This window comes from Lissotriton vulgaris, chromosome 8 (genome assembly GCF_964263255.1).
Source record: "Lissotriton vulgaris chromosome 8, aLisVul1.2, whole genome shotgun sequence".
Taxonomy (NCBI): Eukaryota; Metazoa; Chordata; class Amphibia; order Caudata; family Salamandridae; genus Lissotriton; species Lissotriton vulgaris.
The window spans coordinates 272,673,897-272,696,029 of record NC_141696.1 but is presented as its reverse complement, the minus strand read 5'-3'; positions in this window follow the sequence as shown (position 1 = coordinate 272,696,029).

The window sequence follows — 22,133 nt, the reverse complement described above, 5'->3', positions numbered from 1 at the left end:
AAGTGGAGCGAAAGGTTGTACATCTTGAAGATTCAGTGCAGAATATTAATAAATTGCAAGTTGAAGGGTTATCTTTAAAGCACTTGGACAACATGGAAAATCGAAACAGGAGAAATAATTAATGCATTTATGGTTTGGCTAAAAGGTTCAGACCAAATCTCCTTCTTCAAAATATTTCTCCTACTGATTTTGGACCTCCCTCCTTGAACTTCTTTAAATATACAGTGTGTGCATAGACTTGATCATCCCCCTCATGCTGCATCATCCTCACACAAACCCAGAGGAGTTATTTTATACTTTTTGGAGTACCTTGATTTTCTTCAGTTATCAAAGCAGCCAAAGCTAAAAGTCACATTTCCTGGTCTGGGTCTACTTTATTTGTTTCAAAAGCCACGGCAGATCGAAGAAAGACATGTCTTGACATGTGCCCAGCTCTACATTCTCTCAATGCGAGATTTGGTCTGTTACACCCTTGTCTCTTCAAAGTAACTTAAAAGCAGTGCTTATGAGGAGCCTTTTCTACATCGTCACCACTTATGAGGACCCTTCTCTCCTTGAAAACTTTATTGACTACTGCAGAGGAGCAACAATGGGTACTCCTAATATACAATTATACCTGATGTTATTAGTTTTAAATGGTTCTGTTTCTGATTTATAATTATATTTCAGAATGATAGTTTTCCAGTTTGTGATAGATTTGGGATTTGTTATTGTGTGTTTTATAAGTATTTTCCCTTCATTTATTTGTTATAAATGTTTGGACATTCAGGGTATTTACCAAGAGTCAGATTCAAATGGCAGGCGGAGTATTTTTTTATTACTATCAAAAAAATCCCCATCACTATTTTCAATATATATGCTCCCACACAAAAAGATAGATCCTTTTGGGTGACATTTTATCTAAATTAATGTCTCTTACTGATGATTATCTAATTTTGGGAGGAAATTGTAATATGGTCTTAGATTCCATTCTTGACAGACATAATACTTCTGCCATTAAACAGAGAGGTTTAACTGACACCTAGAGAGTGTGCACTCCAACCTTACGGGAATATGTGTTATTCTCTACAGTTCATTCCTCTCAATCTAGAATTGTTTATTTGTTTAAGGAAGACATTATCATCTGCCATTCTGTATATTTGTACATCTATACCTAATATTTAGAAGTGTTTGTACTAAGATACTTTCTCTTCTTATAAAATAAAAAGCAATGACTAAACAGAAAAGTGTTTTAAATACTGGTAGTTGCATTGCTGAATGATGAGTCTCAAGCCTACAGAAGACCCACGTAAGTAAGCTTTGGATGCCCCTGCCTCACTACCCTCAAAGGAGATTAAAAAATATGGGTTCATTGGTTATTGTCAAAGGCTCTGCATTAAGACGGCCCATGACACCAGTAGGAAAAGACCCCTGTTGTTACATCTGGGTCCTTATGCACTCCATACCACCATCTGCCATGGGAACCTCCAATATGAATTCCTGACATGGTGGTGACAAAAAAGTGAATTCAAAATTTGGGTTGCACCTCCTAAAAACATTTTTTTAAATGAGTGCTAGCATTATTTTCCATTGGTGGTTCCAGCTGAAAATATTGAGGGATTTGCAATGCTTCTGTTTCTATCCACATTTTCATTTTATTGGTTAGATAAGGAGGAGAGCCTTTGTGCATACGTTTTGTTGTACGCATCATACTTGCAGTGAAAAAACATGCACTACATGCTGAACTGCCCTCTGTAGTCAAAGCCACACATTTTCTCCTTGAAACAATCCTCTTTTCTGCATCTTGAGTAACTTTTTAACACTAGGTATGCCATGGCGTTCAACATAGTCTACAGGAGAATTTACCGAAAAAAACAAGTTTACTGAAATAAGGAGCATCTACACATTTTTTATAATAGACTGAGTTTTAGGAGGTGGAATGTCAAGCCATTGTAAATCATCTTTTGGAAAAGGGCAAGATCTGAAGTATTACCTTGTGATTAGATTTTGAGATGAATATCACTGTATTACTGGTTCATGATCCCTAAATTGTTGAGAATGATTATGCTTAGTTTGAGTCGCAAATCCAAAATGAAACGTTGTGGTACTACTTGGAGCAACTTAAGAGAATTAAAAAATATGCTGCAGATTTTGATTAGCTCGGATCTGTTGGTCAAGAGTGCTATGATCCAGTTATGGACCAGCCCATGAATGGCAATATACTCTTTGAGGATAGTCATAGGAGCAGAGTGGTTAACTGTGTCATAAGCAGGTGGCATGAGAAGGAGTGCAAATATACTGGAATTAGTTGTGTCATGAATGTGCAACCCATCTTCCACAACTTGTAGGAAGGCAGGTGCTACATTATCTCAGTCTTACACCTGATTGAAATTCAACCAGCTTTCAACTACATTTATGAGGCAACATCAACACCAAGAAAATACAAGGAATATGACTCGTTATTTCGCATACCATTACTTCGCAGCTTTTTACTGCAATGTTTTTAATTAGCAAATACTGCTACTACGCAAGTTTTTAGTTCACTTACCTTTACATTGCAAGTGTTAATGTATGCAAACTAAAAACGTGCGTAGAAATAAACACCCAACACTATACTAAATACTAAATAAACATACGCTACCCTACACATCACAAACTCTAAAACACTTCCCAAACCCTCAAACACTACACTACCCTACACTACTCAAACACCACTACACTACCCTACCCTAAACCCAAGTTACTACCCCCTGTACGACCCTCTCACTTCCCCCAGTCCATTCCCTACACTCAAACACTACCAAGCAAGCACCCCTGACACTACCCTAAACCCTAAAACACTACCCTACAGTACACAAAAAACACAACCATACTCTAAACCCTAAATCACTGCCCCCAGCAAGACTCTGCCCCTACCCCAAGACGTCCCTACACTGAAACACTACCCTGCATGACCCTCAACACTACCCTAAACCCTAAAACACTACCCTACACTACACTAACACCACATCACTACCCTGAACCCTAAAACACTACCCCAGCACGACTCTGCCCCTAACCCCATTCCTGTCCCTACTCTCAAACACTACCCTGCATGGATCCCCAACACTACCCTAAACCCTAAAACACTACCCCCAACACAACACTGCCCCTACCCCGTTCCTGTCCCTACTCCCAAACACTACCCTTCAAGACCCCAGACACTACCCTAAACCCAAATACACTATTCTACAATTAAGGAATGGTGTCCCATTCATTCCTATGGGCCTCCAGGCACATAGGAATGAATTGGAGATTGCATGAGCAATTTGCGAGTACCAGTAGGTACTCACAAATTGCTCATGCAATTTCAAGGGTGCAAGGGTATCAAAATGACACCCTGTTGCACCCACTGAAATTGATCTGTGCACATATGTTGCACACACACATGCCCTAAGGGCATGTGTGTGTGCAACATGAAACATTGAAAAATGCTCAAAAGGGCATTTTTCAAAGTTTTTGCAAATTACCATGAAGTTCAACTTCATGGTAATTTGCTACTCCTATTAGCGAAATCGCTAATTGTTTTACTTTAATGCATGGCATTTAAAGAATCTCAATTCGGTATTCCTTAAATTCAATCACAATTTAAGGAATCGCAATTTAGAGATTCCTTGAATTGCGATTTTTGCATTTGGGATGATGCACCCCAAATGCAAAAATACTGGTCGCAAAGGGGGCAGATTCTGAGAATTTGCCCGTTTGCGACCGGTTTTTCCTTTGACGCATGTGCCTGTCAGTGGCATAACACAAAATGATGGGGCCCCCTTCTGAATATGATCAGGGCTCCTTAGTCTCCCATATATGGCACCTATTTATTGGCTTTGGGCTAAATAGCAGCCCCACAAAGGATTCAGGGGACCCTGAAATGTTTGGTGGCCCACTTGCACTACAGGAGCTGAAATGGCATGAGTTACATTCCTGATGCGACTAATAGTGCCATCTACTTTATTATAAAAACTGTTATGAAGCCTCCATTGGGCTTTGTACAGCATGAGGCCCTTTACCATTTATCAATGGGCCATTATCACACCAAATTAGTACAAAATACCCAGTGAATAGAAACAGCAATATAACTTGTTATGTAATTCACTAATTAGTTCAGTTATTAGGGCGCGCTTTGATTAGGTAATCTTTGTCTCTAATAAGATCTATTTATGTTAAATGAAAATCTTCAGTGACTTACTAATATTATTAGTGCTGTAATCGTGACCACATCAAGCAACATTTAATTATTGACCACCTAATGCAAGTTGACCAACAGAGATCATCTAAGAGCATCGCACAGAGCTGCCAGCAGTAAAATAAAAAATACTTTTTTAGTTTTGAATGCCAATACATGGGAAACACAAAAACCCAACGAAAGGACATCTCTGAAATACCTGTGTACCCACACAGTTGCTCAAAAGATGGCGGTACAAGCACACATAGGAGAGTTACATACATACATGGTCATACAGAAATGCAGTCAACAAAGAAGCAGGTGCTAACAGTTGCTGACTTCCGTAGAAACATCCTGACAGTAACAGACCTAAACAGGTGCATGGCAGCTACAGACTTCTTTGCGCATGAGCAGAATAGCAGGAAACGGAAAGAGCACATGGTGAGCAAATGACAGACAAAATGGTTGCCGGAAACAAGTTGGCTTCAGCTAAATGCTAACATCGATCTCTGCCAATTTTCCACAAAGGGAGATGGAAGTCCCGATGTAACTTCTATCAAATTATTCTTTGGGGGAAGGATGTGGTTGGTTGTGTCCAAAAGCCCACTTAATGCATCTATTAGATTTACCAGAAATGAATATCAAATAAAATAGCATTGATATCAAGTGTTGGAGCAATGCAACTTCTGTGTCTCACTCTGTCCTTGTATGTATGTATGTTCTTATATAGCGCTCAATTTTACCCTTGGGCATCTCGGCGCTTGCCTTGGGAACCCATCCTGTTTTTTTTTTTTTTTTTTTGGTTCAAGACATTTATTGAGCATTGCCAGGAGTACACAGCGTCTCGCCAACAACCCGGAGGCCGGCCGCTATCAATGCATATATAAATACAAATCATCTCAGATATGTAAGAGTGCGAAAACAGTCTCGCCAACAGTTCCATCCAAGTGACAAGTGCAGCGTTTTCACAGCTAGATGAATGAGTCTTGAATTTTTTAAATTTTTATATAACCATTAACATGTGCAGTGTCTATACGAACTCAGGAAGGATAGGGGGGGGGGGCCATATGGGGCATCTAGGCAGGCACATCCAACCTTGGGAGGCACGGGCTGGCAGAGTCACGAGACCACAAATGAGGGAAGGAGGAGCCACAGCATCGGAGGCAGCGGGCTGTCAGGCACCCGGGTGACGTCGTGGAAGGTGGAGTTCCCCACAGAAGTTCCTGAAATGGGGAGGCAGGGGGGGGGGACAGAGAGGGGGGGGAGGGGGGGGAAAGTGGGAGAGGGGGGGGGGAGGTAGCAGCGAACACATCATGCCACACACGGCAGTCCAGGAGCTGCATTGCAAGACCAAGAAACATCATCGAAGGATCTCTACTTCTCAACTTCAATTGCTGTTATCCTTGGGCGGATCAGTTATCAAATAACATTGTAACGGGCCCATATATCAGTAGGCCTAAAAGCAGGCGGCAGTAATTCGGAATAGGTATGCAATTGCTCCTGGCAGTACACCATGTCACCCATCCAATCCTTAAACTTGGGCGCTCTTCCCCTCCCCCATCTACAGGCCACCCTGCGTTTAGCCAGAAGCATAGCCAGCGCCATATATTTGCGGTGAGCCGCTTGGAGAGGTGCAACATATCCCAGAAGGGCCATCAATGGGGACGGATCTACCGTCATGTGTATCATTTTGGACAGCGCCTGAAACACTTGAGTCCAGTATCTATTCACTTCGGGACACCCCCACGCAAGGTGAAGGAAATCGGCCCCCGGGGCCCCACACCTGTCGCATGTATCTGTAGGTCTAAGCTGGAATCTGTGTAGACGCGCTGGAGTGTGGTAAAGCCTGTGTAGGAATTTATTATGAATTATCCTATAGCGGCTGTTAGATGATATGCGCTCAGTTTGCTGTAGGCAAAATTCCCATTGTGTGTCCGTGAGAGTCAAGGCCAGATCCTGTTCCCATTTTTGCCTAGCGGGCAGAGCAGCGTATGTCATGTTAGCCCGGATAGATTTATAGAGTGTGGATACCAGTTTAATAGGAGTGTCGTGAAGCAGCATGTTTTGTAAGGGAGGAAGCACCGGGGGCTCGCAGGGGAAATCAGGCGTGATGGCTCGTAGTCTGTGTCTGAGCCTGACATAGTAAAACAGGTCTAGAGGTGTTGGTTGTATGCCTTCGTATAAATGTTCCCTAGTTCGGAAGACGCCATCTAGGTACAAGTCTCCCCATGTAGTGACATTAATTCTTTTTAACAATTTTTGAAAGCCAGCCTCTTGGAGGAGCGGCAGCTGTGGGTGGTAGGCCAGCGGCAGTCTCGGTGCGTATAGGAAGTGCAAGTCAAGCTTAGACACAATGGAGCGCCACGCCGTTACCGTGCTCGACACCGTGGAAGGGGTCTTGTCCCTACCTTCAACCTGGGAGTAGAGCGCGCCTTCAATGGGGATCGGGTGTGCCAGCCAGTGCTCAGCCGCCAGTTGAGGCATATATCTCTGTTGGCGCACCCAAAAGTACGCATAGTGGGCCTGAGCAGCTCGGTAATAGAGCTCAAAGTCAGGGATGCCAAATCCCCCTTGCGAGAATGGCCGGACGAGGATCTCCCATTTGAGTCTGGGCGTCTTACCACCCCACACTAGCCGGAGCAATTCCGAACGTAGTAGTCGAAAGAAATGGGATCCGGGATGGTACGGAATGTTCAAAAATAGGTACAAAAGTTGAGGGAGTATGACCATTTTGACCAATGAGGCACGACCCGCCATGGAAAGAGGGAGCGTGATCCATCTAGATATATTGTCGCTCATCTTGTCCATCATAGTGCCATAATTGGCACGAATCAGCTCCTCCCTACACTTTTCCACATGTATGCCCAAGTACTTAAAATTGCCTGTGCTCCAGGCAAGCGGGAATTCCAGCGGGAATTGACCCGTTGAGGCAGTAAGGGGGAAGATACACGATTTCTTCCAGTTGATTTGAACTCCCGAGAGAGCACCAAACCGTATGAATTCACGGAGTATGGGATGTAAGTTATCACTTGGGTGGTGAACATAGAGGGTGATATCATCAGCATACATAGAGACGAGTAATTGTCTCTGAAAGCAGCGTAGTGCACTGTCCTGATGATGCTGTCGCAATTTAGCCGCCAGGGGTTCAGTGGCTATGGCAAAGAGAAGGGGGGACAGGGGACAACCTTGTCTTGTCCCCCGGGTGATCGGGAAGTCCGACGACAATTTCCCATTGATGAGTACTCTGGCCGTTGGCCCCGTATACAGTAATTTAATCCAAGAAATAAATAGAGGTGGGAATCCCATTCGCTCAAGAACTTTGAACACATAGTCCCATTCGAGCGAGTCAAATGCCTTGGTGGCGTCTAAAAAAATGGCTGCCATTGGGAGGTCTTCGTGGACGGAGTCATATACCGAGAAAAAGGTACGGAGATTATGAGATGTCGCCCTGCCAGGGACAAATCCGGCCTGGTCCGGAAGGATAAGAGCAGGCAGGAGGAGGCTGATGCGCGTTGCAATCAGTTTCGCGAGAATTTTAACGTCGCAATTCAACCGGGACAAAGGTCTGTAGGAGTCGCAGCTGGAGGCGAGTTTTCCTGGCTTAAGCAGCGACGTAATGAGGGCAACTCTCATGGAGGCAGGGAGATGGCCCACCTCTAATGCGTCCTCAAAAACTTCCCGCAACACCGGTGCCATGAAGTCAATAAACGTTTTGTAGAATTCTATAGGTATGCCAACTAAACCAGTGGCCTTACCTGATTTCATGCCCATGATGGCCTCTCTGACCTCATCCAATTCAAAAGGGGCGCTCAAGAAGGCTCTCTGCGCATCACTCAACCAACCTAAGGAGACATCCGTCAGATAGTCGTCCAATGTGAGTTCGCTATGTCTGCTAGTGAAGTACAGTGTGCCATAATGCCGCACAAATTCATTAAGGATTTGGGTGGTGTCCCCGAGCACCAGCCCCTCCGCCGTCTCAAGTTCTAGTATTATTGTCGGCGATCTCATCAGTTTGACCGTCGCCGCCAGAGCCTTCCCAGGTCTCTCCCCTTCTCCATATCGCCTGGCCACCCAGTATTTGTTCCTAAACTTCACCTCGCGAGCAGCCGCCTCAGAGAATTCCGACAGTTTGTCGCGAATGGTAGCGAGGGTTGCATTGTCAGGGTTTGCCCTAAGGCGGCCCTCAGCACTGCGTAGGTCAGCCTCTATACTGCGTAATCGAGTTAATATGCTCTTGAGCACTCCCGAGCCCTTCAATATACATAAGCCACGGAGTGTGGCCTTAAAGGCATCCCATATGGTCTCAACGTCTTGGACAGAGTCTTTATTGCGTTTGAAGAAATCTAGGCATTCATCAAGGAGTTCCTCTTGGAATACCGAGTCCAATAACATAGCAGGTTGCATACGCCACGCCGTCACCGGGGGGCCAAGCTCAGAACCAGTCAACGTGATTAGAATGGGGTAGTGATCGGAGTACGTCCTGGGGAGATGTGACGCATGTATCAGCGCTGTATATAGTTGTGAGGTCAGGAGGAAATAGTCACGCCTCGCCCATGACTTAGCCTGCGCTGTAAAGTGTGTACCCTCCCCTCTAGTCCCACAGTGTGAACGCCAGGCGTCAATGAGATTGTTACCGGCAATGGTCGCTCTAAGGACTTCACGCCCGTTGGTATAGTGGTGCGGTGCGGGGTGTGATCTATCTAGGGGGGGGTGCAGGGTCATGTTGAAATCTCCTCCCCATATGAGGTGTTGTGGTCCCGTCTCCACTATCGCCGCCCACAAAGAGGTAAAGAATTGCGGGTCATCTGTGTTGGGCCCATAACAACATACAAGTGTCACTGACATATGTCCCAGTCTACCCCACAGCAAACGGTACCTCCCCTGGGGGTCCCCCCTGGAGCCAGCCAGCCAAAAAGGTGTGGATCTCCTAACTATCTGGCCGTACCTCGTGCATATGAGGAGTAGTTAGCAAATATCGAGTGAGAGGCCCACCTACTCCCAAAGGCATGCGATTTGTGGGGCGCAAAATGTGTTTCCTGTAGGAAAGCAATGTGTACATTATGGCGATCAAGGTAGCTCAATATTTGTCTCCTCTTCCTATGATCCCCCAGCTCTCTCACATTCCAAGTAATCACATTTAGGCGTGTGTCATCCATGTAATCGTGTAAAACAATAACTGCAGGACTAAAGCGTGGAAGGCGGCCAAGCCACTCTTAGCAACAATCTGATCATCATCCAGTCGGACCAGTCTAGCGACTACAAGCGGGAACAGAAAGTGGAACATAAAAGAATCGCCCCCAATCCCTGTGCCACGACTCAGCCATAAGTAACGTGCAGCACACCCATCCCGCCCCCGCATCCCCCGGCCATAATCAAGGAGCCCTCCAAAGGGCAAATATGTGAGTTCAAAACACAACTTGCACATGTCAAAACTTGAATCCCAACAGAATCCCCAGCAGACCCCCCCCTATCCCCCTCCCGACAACCCCAACAACCGGGCCTAACTGGAAGAGGGACAAACAGTTCCCAGTATGTAACCATACATAGCGAAGCACCCCAGCACTTCTAAAGGAAGTTCCACATTGCCCAGTGCTAGTCCGTTCTGCCTGATAGTCAGTCCACCACCCCCCACCCACTGAAGCCACCCCAACTCGCCAGTACCCCATTCCCGCCCCCCACCCATAAACCAAAATAGTGCTAGATAGCAACCAACAAACAAGAAACCAAGTCAATGTCATTGGGGAACACCCAGAAGGGGTCATCAGAGGTGCACGTTCTACCACCCCCAGCCATCCCACTCCGTGCATGTCCATCCTCGGGGTCACCTTCGGAGCAGGGAGGGAGGAAGGGGGTGGGGCCTGGCATACATTACCGCCTGCAGTCCAACACCCGTCCATGGCACCCCAGGGGCAGCCGCAGCCATCACCGAGCAGGATGAGTCTCCCCGAGCAGAGAGGGGAGTGAGGACGAACCAATCAATTGCAGGAGTAGGAACCGAAGAGAGCCAGCCTCTACCTATTCGGGGCCAGAGGCATTCAAGTTTTCAGCGCCCGCAGGCCGTTTGGGCCTTTTGGGCAGGGTCTTAAGGTAGTCTTCGACCTGTTGTGGGTTAAGAAAGAAGTGCTGTGTACCCTGGTGAGTGACTCGCAACTTGGCCGGGTAAAGGAGAGCATAGTCAATGTTCAAATCACGAAGCTTCCTCTTGACAGCAAGAAATTTCCGTCGCTGTTCTTGGACCACTGGGGTAAAGTCAGGGTATATCGAGAAGGGCACGCCATCATATGTCAGATTCTGGTTTGCTTTGGCTGCTCTTAGCGCCGCATCGCGATCTCGGTAGTTTAGCAGGCGTGCAATGATGGGTCGCGGTGGGGCTCCAGGTTGGGGTTGAGGACCAAGGGAGCGATGTGCGCGTTCCACAATAAAGTGAGCCGAAAGAGCTTCTGCCCCAACTGTTGCCGTAAGCAGTTTCTCGATATACAATTCCATCCTCCCTGTGTTGGTCGACTCCGGAATGCCCGTGACGCGAACGTTATTCCGCCGGCTCCTAGCTTCCAACTCTTCGTTTTTGGCAGCGATCACCCTCAGGACATTGTCCATTCTGGCAAGGCGAGTGTCATGTGCCACGGTCGTGTCATCATTTTCCGATATTCTGCGTTCCGCCTCAGATATGCGTTCTTCATGGACATCCATCTTTTGGGCTATTCCGTCCATCCTAGATGAGAGTCTATCTACTTTGTCGACCACCGTCGCAAAGCCCTGACGCATTTCTTGCAGGATGGTGGCCATATCTGGGGTCAGCAGGGTCGATGTTGAGGCCTCCGTGACCGGGCTTCGGGGTGGCACCGCGTCTCCTGTGTGTCGCGTCGCCTTTTTCTGCGACGCGGCTTCAAACTGCAGTTTGGGTTGGCGACTGTCTGGCTTCCCCATACCGGCAAAGAGATGTATGAACCCTTTGCGTCTATGCGCTATATGCACCGCCGTCGAAGAGGGGCTGGTGGAGGATATAGTAAACCCGCCCTATGCAGTGCGGTGCAGCAGCGCCTCTCTTGCAGCTGGGGTGTCAGGTGGTGAGGGAAGCTCAGCAAGCATTTGCGGGGTGGCCCTCAGTGAGGAAGAGTGCAGTGCAGGTGTAGACAGGCCTCGTAGGAGAAAGCGCGAGAACTGTAGCCAAAGATGTAGCGCCCAAAGGATAGAAGTAGGGGCGCCAGGCAATCAGAGTCGTCCGCCTGTTGGGATATCGGCAACAGGCAGGCTCCGAGGCCGTGTATGGCGATAGTAAGGCAGGTCACCGGGCGCCTCGGGTCTCCCTCCGGTGTTTCGCAGCCTGTCTTTTATGGCGCCAAAATGTCTCGCCTAGCTCGGCAACTGTGGGGTTTTCCAGTAGTGTGAGACCAGTGGGGGCATCCCACCTTCACTGCCCCCGTGTCGCAAGTAGTGCGTGGTGCACGTACCTTGTAGCTCCTGCTCGATGTCTGCTTCAGTGCCAGTCCCAGCCGCGCCGCAGACAAAAAGTTCGAGGCCTACCTGCCTCGTGGCGATCCCCTGGCTCACTTAGGTCAAGGGGCCGACAGTAAGCTCCGTCGCCGCAAGACCACATCGGCCGGGGGGGCTCCGCAGGTCACAACTCCGGGGTGTTTTGGAGTAGAGCCACCAAAGTTTCACCGAGTGGGAAGGGTGGCAAGCTGCCCCTCCGTGGGGATTTTCAAGCGGGTGCGTGCAGGGAAAAGAGGATAAATGCCGGATTACGATGCCAGGCTGCTGAAGCCTCACACAGGTGCGGCCATTCAGCAGTGCGCCCTCTAGCGCCCCCAACCCATCCTGGTTTTTCCCTGTGAGATCACCCGTGCTGGGCATCCCCAAGGTGAAAGCCAGGCATCCCGCCTCGGGGGCCATTGTGGAGATTAAGCAAGCTTTTTGCCCAGAGCTGCATAGTGTGAACTCGTGCTTAGAGTGGGCACCGAAGCGAGAATTATCGAGTCCGTGGACAATTGGGTTCGGGACCCTGCCGCGTCAGGAATCGAACCCTGGTCCCGGGTCTGACCTCAGCTTCAGGGTATGCCTCCTCTAACCAGTGAGCCACACTTCTCCACACTTCTCCTTGGCTGGACATTCCACTTTGTTTATTTCTGTTCTAATTTCCACAGAATGTTAGTGCTAACATTTGCCTTTAGTGACACGTAGAATGACTCAGAGACCATATAATGATGGAAAAAAGCCAAAGTGGGCAGCTGTGGTGCTTTGGAAGATTCATACGTCCACTCGAAGAGCCAGAAAGTAAGGAACATATATATGAAGGTTTTTCATCGTCCATATGCCAAGCAAGGGCGGCACAAGGTAGACGGAAAAACCTAAGTCAGATTTATCAAGCCATACAAGGCCACCTTGCATGGTCCTGCATGGCTTGATAAATCCAGAGAAACACAACGCAGCAAAAATCGCTCTATTGTGTTACTCTGCCCTGGGAGGCCCTCCATGAGGGGAGTGTGGGTGTCTCCACACATCCATCTATAGATTTTGGCGCATTCCCTGATTTACCAACACTGGTAAACCTGGAAACGCGTCAAAATGCTACCCCTCCCCAGCGGCGGTGCAATGAGGAGAAATATGTTTATTTCTCCTCCTTCTTTCCTCACTCTCTGCATGCTGCAATGTGCCGCCCACATAGAAAGAGGAAAAGGCGTCAGAGGATTGTTTTTGTGCAGGTAAGTGTCCCTTCCTCTGCAATCCTGTCTGCAATGCAGGGATCCTTGCACCGACAGCGCAAGGGTGCCGGTGTTGGCACTAGCAGCCAAATGGGCCCCAGAGAAGGTAAAGGACAGGAATGTGTTGTATTATGTTAAATACAGGGCATTCCACCCTTTTTTCTCGCAGGGCAGTGCAGCAAGGTCACTTGCTGTGATGCAAGAAAGCTACATAAAAATGCCCCTAAGTTTGGAGCATGAGCAGGGCAGGATGGGGGTGGAAAGCTTGCATTTACAGAATGCTTGCTGAACGGGCCATTAAATTTAGCTAAAGTCCTCAATGCCAGCATTCCAGCCACCAACATTTCATATTAAATACTAATAATGTTTTTATCTCTTTTGCTCACAAGGACTTATGATCCCCTACATTAGTCACTAAGACTGCTTCGCCTTCATGAGTGCTTGCTCTTGCCCACAACTGTCATGCATCTGGGTGGTGCCTGTTTCCACCAACTGCATGTATGTTCTGTTGTCACTCCTCTTTGTCTCCCGGGTTTCCTTTTGGGGGGCAAATCTACTAACCTTTCACACAACACAGTGTAGCTAGATAACTTGCTGTGCTGCGTTGGGTGAAAGGGAGTGACCAGAAATGCGCCATATCTGCTAAGATCTTGTGCACTTCTGCTCTCTCATGAGGCAAGGGTGCCTGAGTTACAAGGAAAATTGTTTTTGTGCAGGAAGGTAAAACAATCTCCCAAGGCATGTTCCTCTTTCTATGTGTAATGTGAGTCGCAGCGAGGAGCAAAACAAATTCTCTTTGTTATGTCATCCTCTGGGAGTAGTGATTTCACGCAATCCCAGGTTTACAACCTTTCTAAATCTGGAATTTGTGTGAAATCGTATAGGACTCCCATGTTCCACCCATGGAACTCCTCCCAGATTGACATTTAATGGAATGCAGCACAAATCACTGTATTACGTTGCATTTTTTTTTTTTACAAGGCTGCACAAATTACCCCTTGCCCTGCTTTGAAGTATGGATGCACTGCAGAAGTTATGTGTGATTCATTTAGAGAGGGGGTGTTAGGATTTTATTGGGTTTTTGCATATTTCAGTGAGGGTTGAATGCTAATGGTTTAGGTGTTTGTATGTTGCTTGTCCGACAGTCCAGGTTAATTAATTCCCACACTATAAACCAATTATGGAATTTTCAACAGGGGATTCTGAATTTCACAAAAAGAAACCATTAATCTCTGTCACTTAGCAAAATTAACGCTATGCTTGATTTTTGAATTTACCAAGACCAAATAAATAAGCATGTTTAAGAATTAAATTAAATATTAGGATTTATTATAATTTGAACTTCTCTTAACATAATCTTTTTTTATTAAAAGCAACATGTTTCAAGGTCAAACTGTGCAATTTTCAGAGACTGTTGAATTGCACCTACATGAAGTTTAAAGGATGCAAGTTAAAACAAATAGACTGATAATAGATACAGATTTCAGTGAATTGTTTTTTTTGTTTTAAAATAAGAGATGTGGTTAATAGCAGATTTATGGATTTTTTTCATCCGTGGCTCACTTGAAAATACACTAATTGCGTCTCAAATTTAAATATGCACTATGCTGTTCATATACTTGTGGACATATTTATAAATTAATGTTTCATTCCTAGCCTAGAGCATAAGTACTCCGAAAGAAATAAAGTCGGTGTTCAGCCGCATAAATCCGACCTGCAGCTCAACTTCATGTAATAAACTGCATGACATTTGATCCATTGATTCAGCCCACTCAGGTGGAAATCAATACTTTGAAACAGAATAGGGTCATGAATTTCTATGCGAGCCTACGAAATGCAATGTGTCAGACCGTGCTCACTCTGATTGCATGCTCTATTTTTGGGTGACATTACCTGACAGCCAAATGTAGGCTAATGACATCGTGCAGATCAGGTATGCATCTGACACAGTTGGAAATATCAGGACTGAGTGCTGATTGTCTCAGGATGCTAGCTTGACAGCATGATAAACACTTACCTAGTTCCATTTCCTCCTCCTCTTTTTCTCCTTTACCTTAATTTATTGAAACCCAGCTTCCTGTTTGCACTGTATTCTAATTGCATCTCTCTTATGCCTACCACCCTTGACGAGGCCTGTAAGCACTTTTGTTTGATTGGTGTCAAGGGCTAACTGGCTTTTACGTTATCAAGCACTGCTTTTACCTATTGATTGTAATGCATTAAATATTTAGCAATGGTGTTTGATAGTGTACTAACCAGGTTGACTTTTGAAATGTCAACAATGTAGATTTTTCTAGTATTCATGACGGAAAATCTTAATTTTATTAAAGACACGGAGGCGAGTATTATGCTTTCTTATCTTGCTTTATTACACACAGCAGCCAAGATAAGTAAAAAACTACAGTTCCCAGAGGGCCAGGGGACAAACTGGGCCATGGGACTGAAAAAACGTGAGAATACATTAGCCAATCACCAAGAACCTATCAGATAAAGACCCTAACTGACTGCGCAGCTTCCTCTTTTCGCTGGCGAGCAGATCAAGTATAGTCATTAAACAAAGGGAAAATGAATAAAATTAAAGATATAGCCAAAGTCCAGGAACATAAGTCTTGCATCAGGGGAATCCAAGGAAGAAGACCAAACAGGAGTCCAGGAGGAGGATCCGGGAGCATTGGAATTGGAGCACTCGCAGGAGAAGATCGAAGAAGGTGAAGGGTAGATCTTCTAAGATGAAGCCGGTGGCAAGGTTGGATTCGCTGCAGGGAGGGAGAACAAAAGTTAAGAAATGTTGCGGCGGGATAATACTCGCCTCCGTGTCTTTAATAAAATTAAGATTTTCCGTCATGAATACTAGAAAAATCTACATTTTATGGCAAGACCGGAGGCTCCTATTATGCTTGTTTAAAGCATATTAACAATATCAGAAGCCACAGTATGAACAGGTTTACAATAGAACATGCGAAATATGCTGTCATTTGACCAGTCTGCTGATCTCAGAATGTCTTCCAGACGAGAGCCAGACCAAAAGGCTGTAGAAGCCATGGCTCCCCTGGCCGAATGAGCCCCGAAAACGGAGACATCAATTCCGGCAAGAGACATGACCCAACGGACCCAACGGGCCAGAGTAGGAGAAGAGACAGGAAAATGGGGTTTAATAAAAGAAATAAGGAGTTGAGAATGAGAGGGCGTTCTGAGATCAGCAGTTCGGTGTTCGTACACTTTTAAACATTGTCCCACACACAGTTTGGGATGAGCTGGAAAATAAGGATAAAACACTGAATCCAAATTAGTCTTAGTACGTCTGCGTATCTGGAACAGCACACCTGAAGGAGAATATTGGCGAGCAGAAACATCTAGAGCCTTAACATCAGAAACTCTTTTAATGGAAACTAGACACAGTAACATAGTGAGTTTAGCAGATAGCATCTTTAGTGAAAGAACAGCATTGTCTGGCCAATCATTAAACAATTTAAATATCACTGTAACATCCCATAAAGAGGTATACTTAGCCAACGGAGGTTTCGCACAACGGACACCCTTGAGTAGACGACAAATCATAGGGTGAGCACCAACTGGTTTACCATCGATTTGGGAATGGTATAGGGAGATGGCAGAGCGATAGAGATTGATGGTGCGGTAAGCCTTACCGGCACTGGCTTGTGAACCAAGGAAATTAATTATGAAATTCAGAGAGGCTGAAATGGGATCGAGGTCCCTTTCCAAACACCAGCTTGTCCAAAGAGACCAGGCGGATCTGTATGCTTTGGATGTTCCCGGAGCGCAAGCTTGGTTGATGAAGATCGAAGCCTCTTGTGAAATGAGGACGTCAGAAGGGGAAGGCCGGAAACTTTCCAGGCCGAGAGTTGCAGGGAGGAATCGAGAATGAGATTGTGTTGTTCGCCCTGAGGATTGAGAAGTAGCTCTCCGAAAGAGGGAAGAAGGACCGGGAAGTCCACTGCCATCTCGAGAAGAGTCGGAAACCAAACCTGGGCTTGCCAGAAGGGGGCAATTAGAACCAGGGACGAGGACTGGCGGCGAACCTGAGAAAGAACCCTGTTGATCATCAGAAAAGGAGGGAAGGCATAATGAAGATGACGAGACCAATCCTGCAGGAAAGCGTCTGTCGCCAAGGCCAGGGGATCCGGGCGCCAACTGTAAAACCGGGGCAATTGGGAATTGAGACGGGAAGCAAAAAGATCGATAGAGAAAGGGCCCCAAAGATGGGAAAGAGAGAGGAAAACGGATGGACAAAGCTTCCAATCGCTGGAATCTCGAAGAAATCTTGAGTGCCAATCCGCCACGCTGTTGAGATCTCCAGGGAGATACTCGGCAGTCAGAGAGAGATGATGGGCGAGGCAAAATTCCCATAGACTCTTTGCCAAGTCCGCCAGGGGTTTGGACCGTGTTCCGCCAAGATGGTTGATGTAGCGGACCGCAGAAACATTGTCCATGCGGAGGAGAATAGAACAGTGAATCCTGTTTTTGGAAAGGCTTTTGATCGCAAAGGAACCTGCAAGCATCTCTAAACAGTTGATGTGCAACTTTGACTCCTCTGCGGACCATGAACCTCCAGTCGAGATTAGTCCACACCGGGCGCCCCAGCCCGACAGGCTTGCATCTGATTCTAAGACTAGATCTGGGGCCGTGGCGAAGATAGTGCGCCCGTTCCACGCATCTAAATGGTCTATCCACCATTGAAGCTCGGTGCGGGACTCGGGGTCTAGTGCCACGAGATCTGAATATGCAAGGCCTTGACGAAGATGACGGATTTTTAGGCGCTGAAGAGCACGATAATGGAGAGGGCCTGGAAAGATGGCCTGAATGGAAGAAGAGAGAAGGCCGACAATCCGTGCAAGAGATCGGAGGGACAAAAGAGAGGACTGAAGAACAGATAGGATCTCCGCTTTGATCTTGGAAACCTTGGAAAGGGGGAGGCGAAGGGACGCTGCAGCAGAGTCCACCAGGAATCCCAAGAACTCCATGTTCTGAGAAGGAGTCAAAGACGACTTGTCTTTGTTGATGAGAAAACCCAGATCTAGGAGAAGGGACTGAGTCAAAAGAAGGTCGGAAAGGAGAGACTGTTTGTCCGAATTCATGAGAAGGATATCGTCCAGGTAAATAATTAGCCTTATGCCAAGAGATCGAAGATAGGCGACCACTGGTTTCAAAAGCTTTGTGAAGCACCAGGGCGCAGATGATAGGCCAAAGGGAAGAGAGGTGAAACAATAGTTGATACCTGTCCACTGGAATTGAAGAAATTTCCAGTGAGAGTGATGGATGGGGACCGTGAGGTATGCGTCCTGAAGGTCCAGACGGACCATCCAATCGTTGGGACGAAGAGTGTCCCTCAAATGTAAAATGGTCTCCATTTTGAAATGGCGGTAAACTACAAACTGATTGAACCATTTCAGATTGATGACCGTGCGGAGCTTCTTGTTTTTCTTCTGAACAAGAAAAATGGAGCTTAGAAAGCCTGAGGAGTCGAAGGGAAAAACTTGAATTGCTCTTTTGAGGAGAAGAGCCTCGATCTCGTTTGAAATTTGAGATGCCATCAGAGTTGAAAAGACGAGAGGGGGGGGAAGAGAAGTTTGGACGGGAGGGGAAAGGAACTCTATCAGGTAGGCTTGTACCGTGTTTAAGACCCACGGATCTGAACTGAGTGTGCACCATTTTTGAAGAAACAGTTTTAAGCGACCCCCCACAGGAGGGGAAGAAGAAAGGCTTACCTTGTTGGTTGGAGTTTTGACGATAATTTCGTTGACCTTTGCCTCTGAATCCGCGGCCACGTTGGGGATAGAATTGAGGCTTGTAGTCCTGGTTGTTGTTGGACGAACCTCTGGAGCCTTGGTTGTAGGGACGGCCGGAAGAGCGACCCCTGCCTCTGCCGGCCCGTCCAAAAACCCGAGGGGCGAAGACCTTCTTTACTGTTTGCTGGGCTTTGTCCAAAAAAGCAAAAGTAGAAACAAATCTACTAAGGTCACGAACCAGAGAATCTCCAAAGAGGAGACCATTCGCCTTGGGGCCATGATCCATGGGAGCCAGATTTGAAAGTTTAGGATCCAATTTGATTAAGAGACCTTTACGGCGCTCATGATTGATAGCGGAGTTGGCATTTCCTAGAAGGCAGAAGGCGCGTTGAGCCCACCTGGAAACATCTTCTGCAGAAAGTTCAGAACCCTCTATGCGGGCAGCTTCCGCTAAATCAAAGATACGGGCGAGAGGGCCCACAATATCCAATAGTTTGTCTTGGCAAGTGGTCCAAGCTTTATCCACCCCTCTGCGGGGGTCCTTGCCGAACTTGGAGAAGAAAGTGAGGAGAGGTTGGTCGATGGAAGGGACCATCGTAATTTTGTCTGGAAGAGAAGGCTTGGGACATTCGGATTTAAGTCTGGCTCTTACCGGTGCTTCCAAAGGGAGACGCAGCCTGGCAGAGATATATTCTCCCACATGGTGAGAAGGGAACCATTCGGTGGAATTAGGGTGACGAATAGTGGAGGGATCAAACACAGGCTCAAATGAAAAAGAATCCAATTTGGGAGATTTAGCAGGGGGGGGGAAGGGTCAGTAGTATCAAACAGGTCAAACAATTGGTCAGCGTCATCGAAATTAGCATCATCATCATCGTCATCTGTGTCCAATATAGTGGAAATTACCAATTTTCTCCTAGGAGACTCTGCATGTTTCTCTTTTTGTTTGCGTTTACCCTCGGAGCCAACAAACCCCTCCTGAGAAGGAGGCCTGGGAGGAACAGAGTCCTCAGTCAAATGCGAGGAAGACTCGCTAATCAAAGACGCTTTTTTAGGGGCACGAGATTGAGCAGAGAATTCCACTTTTTTCTTTCTGCTTTCCCCCGCAGACTGATTTACAAAAGGGGGTGGTGATGAACAGAGTGTCTGAATTGAGCAGACCACTCTTACCCAGTCCAAAGATCAGGGCTTGATCCATCACCGTTATTTATCTCACTGCCCCATCCCAGCTCAGAACCTGGCTATATGCAAATCAGTCTGTCCCTGGCCCAGTGCATCATGGGAACAGGGCAGACTAAACTACCAAGCCAATTCTTTACCAGAAAGGAGACAAGCTACCGGGGACCGGTTTCTGGCATTTCAGCCTCTTCGGCCCGGCTTGCTTGAATCCTGATGGAGCAGTGAGAAAGGGACTCATGTCTGAGTATACCCTGCCACACCTATAGTGGCCAAAATCGATTTACAAAAGGGGGTGGTGATGAACAGAGTGTCTGAATTGAGCAGACCACTCTTACCCAGTCCAAAGATCAGGGCTTGATCCATCACCGTTATTTATCTCACTGCCCCATCCCAGCTCAGAACCTGGCTATATGCAAATCAGTCTGTCCCTGGCCCAGTGCATCATGGGAACAGGGCAGACTAAACTACCAAGCCAATTCTTTACCAGAAAGGAGACAAGCTACCGGGGACCGGTTTCTGGCATTTCAGCCTCTTCGGCCCGGCTTGCTTGAATCCTGATGGAGCAGTGAGAAAGGGACTCATGTCTGAGTATACCCTGCCACACCTATAGTGGCCAAAATCGATTTACAAAAGGGGGTGGTGATGAACAGAGTGTCTGAATTGAGCAGACCACTCTTACCCAGTCCAAAGATCAGGGCTTGATCCATCACCGTTATTTATCTCACTGCCCCATCCCAGCTCAGAACCTGGCTATATGCAAATCAGTCTGTCCCTGGCCCAGTGCATCATGGGAACAGGGCAGACTAAACTACCAAGCCAATTCTTTACCAGAAAGGAGACAAGCTACCGGGGACCGGTTTCTGGCATTTCAGCCTCTTCGGCCCGGCTTGCTTGAATCCTGATGGAGCAGTGAGAAAGGGACTCATGTCTGAGTATACCCTGCCACACCTATAGTGGCCAAAATCGATTTACAAAAGGGGGTGGTGATGAACAGAGTGTCTGAATTGAGCAGACCACTCTTACCCAGTCCAAAGATCAGGGCTTGATCCATCACCGTTATTTATCTCACTGCCCCATCCCAGCTCAGAACCTGGCTATATGCAAATCAGTCTGTCCCTGGCCCAGTGCATCATGGGAACAGGGCAGACTAAACTACCAAGCCAATTCTTTACCAGAAAGGAGACAAGCTACCGGGGACCGGTTTCTGGCATTTCAGCCTCTTCGGCCCGGCTTGCTTGAATCCTGATGGAGCAGTGAGAAAGGGACTCATGTCTGAGTATACCCTGCCACACCTATAGTGGCCAAAATCGATTTACAAAAGGGGGTGGTGATGAACAGAGTGTCTGAATTGAGCAGACCACTCTTACCCAGTCCAAAGATCAGGGCTTGATCCATCACCGTTATTTATCTCACTGCCCCATCCCAGCTCAGAACCTGGCTATATGCAAATCAGTCTGTCCCTGGCCCAGTGCATCATGGGAACAGGGCAGACTAAACTACCAAGCCAATTCTTTACCAGAAAGGAGACAAGCTACCGGGGACCGGTTTCTGGCATTTCAGCCTCTTCGGCCCGGCTTGCTTGAATCCTGATGGAGCAGTGAGAAAGGGACTCATGTCTGAGTAAACCCTGCCACACCTATAGTGGCCAAAATCGATTTACAAAAGGGGGTGGTGATGAACAGAGTGTCTGAATTGAGCAGACCACTCTTACCCAGTCCAAAGATCAGGGCTTGATCCATCACCGTTATTTATCTCACTGCCCCATCCCAGCTCAGAACCTGGCTATATGCAAATCAGTCTGTCCCTGGCCCAGTGCATCATGGGAACAGGTCAGACTAAACTACCAAGCCAATTCTTTACCAGAAAGGAGACAAGCTACCGGGGACCGGTTTCTGGCATTTCAGCCTCTTCGGCCCGGCTTGCTTGAATCCTGATGGAGCAGTGAGAAAGGGACTCATGTCTGAGTATACCCTGCCACACCTATAGTGGCCAAAATCGATTTACAAAAGGGGGTGGTGATGAACAGAGTGTCTGAATTGAGCAGACCACTCTTACCCAGTCCAAAGATCAGGGCTTGATCCATCACCGTTATTTATCTCACTGCCCCATCCCAGCTCAGAACCTGGCTATATGCAAATCAGTCTGTCCCTGGCCCAGTGCATCATGGGAACAGGGCAGACTAACGGCTGTAATGCCAGAAACCGGTCCCCGGGAGCTTGTTTCCTTCCCAGTGTAAGAATTGGCTTCTGTAGTTTGGTTTGTCCTGTTCCCATCATGCACTGGGACAGGAACAGACTAATTTGCATACAGCCAGGTTCTGAAACT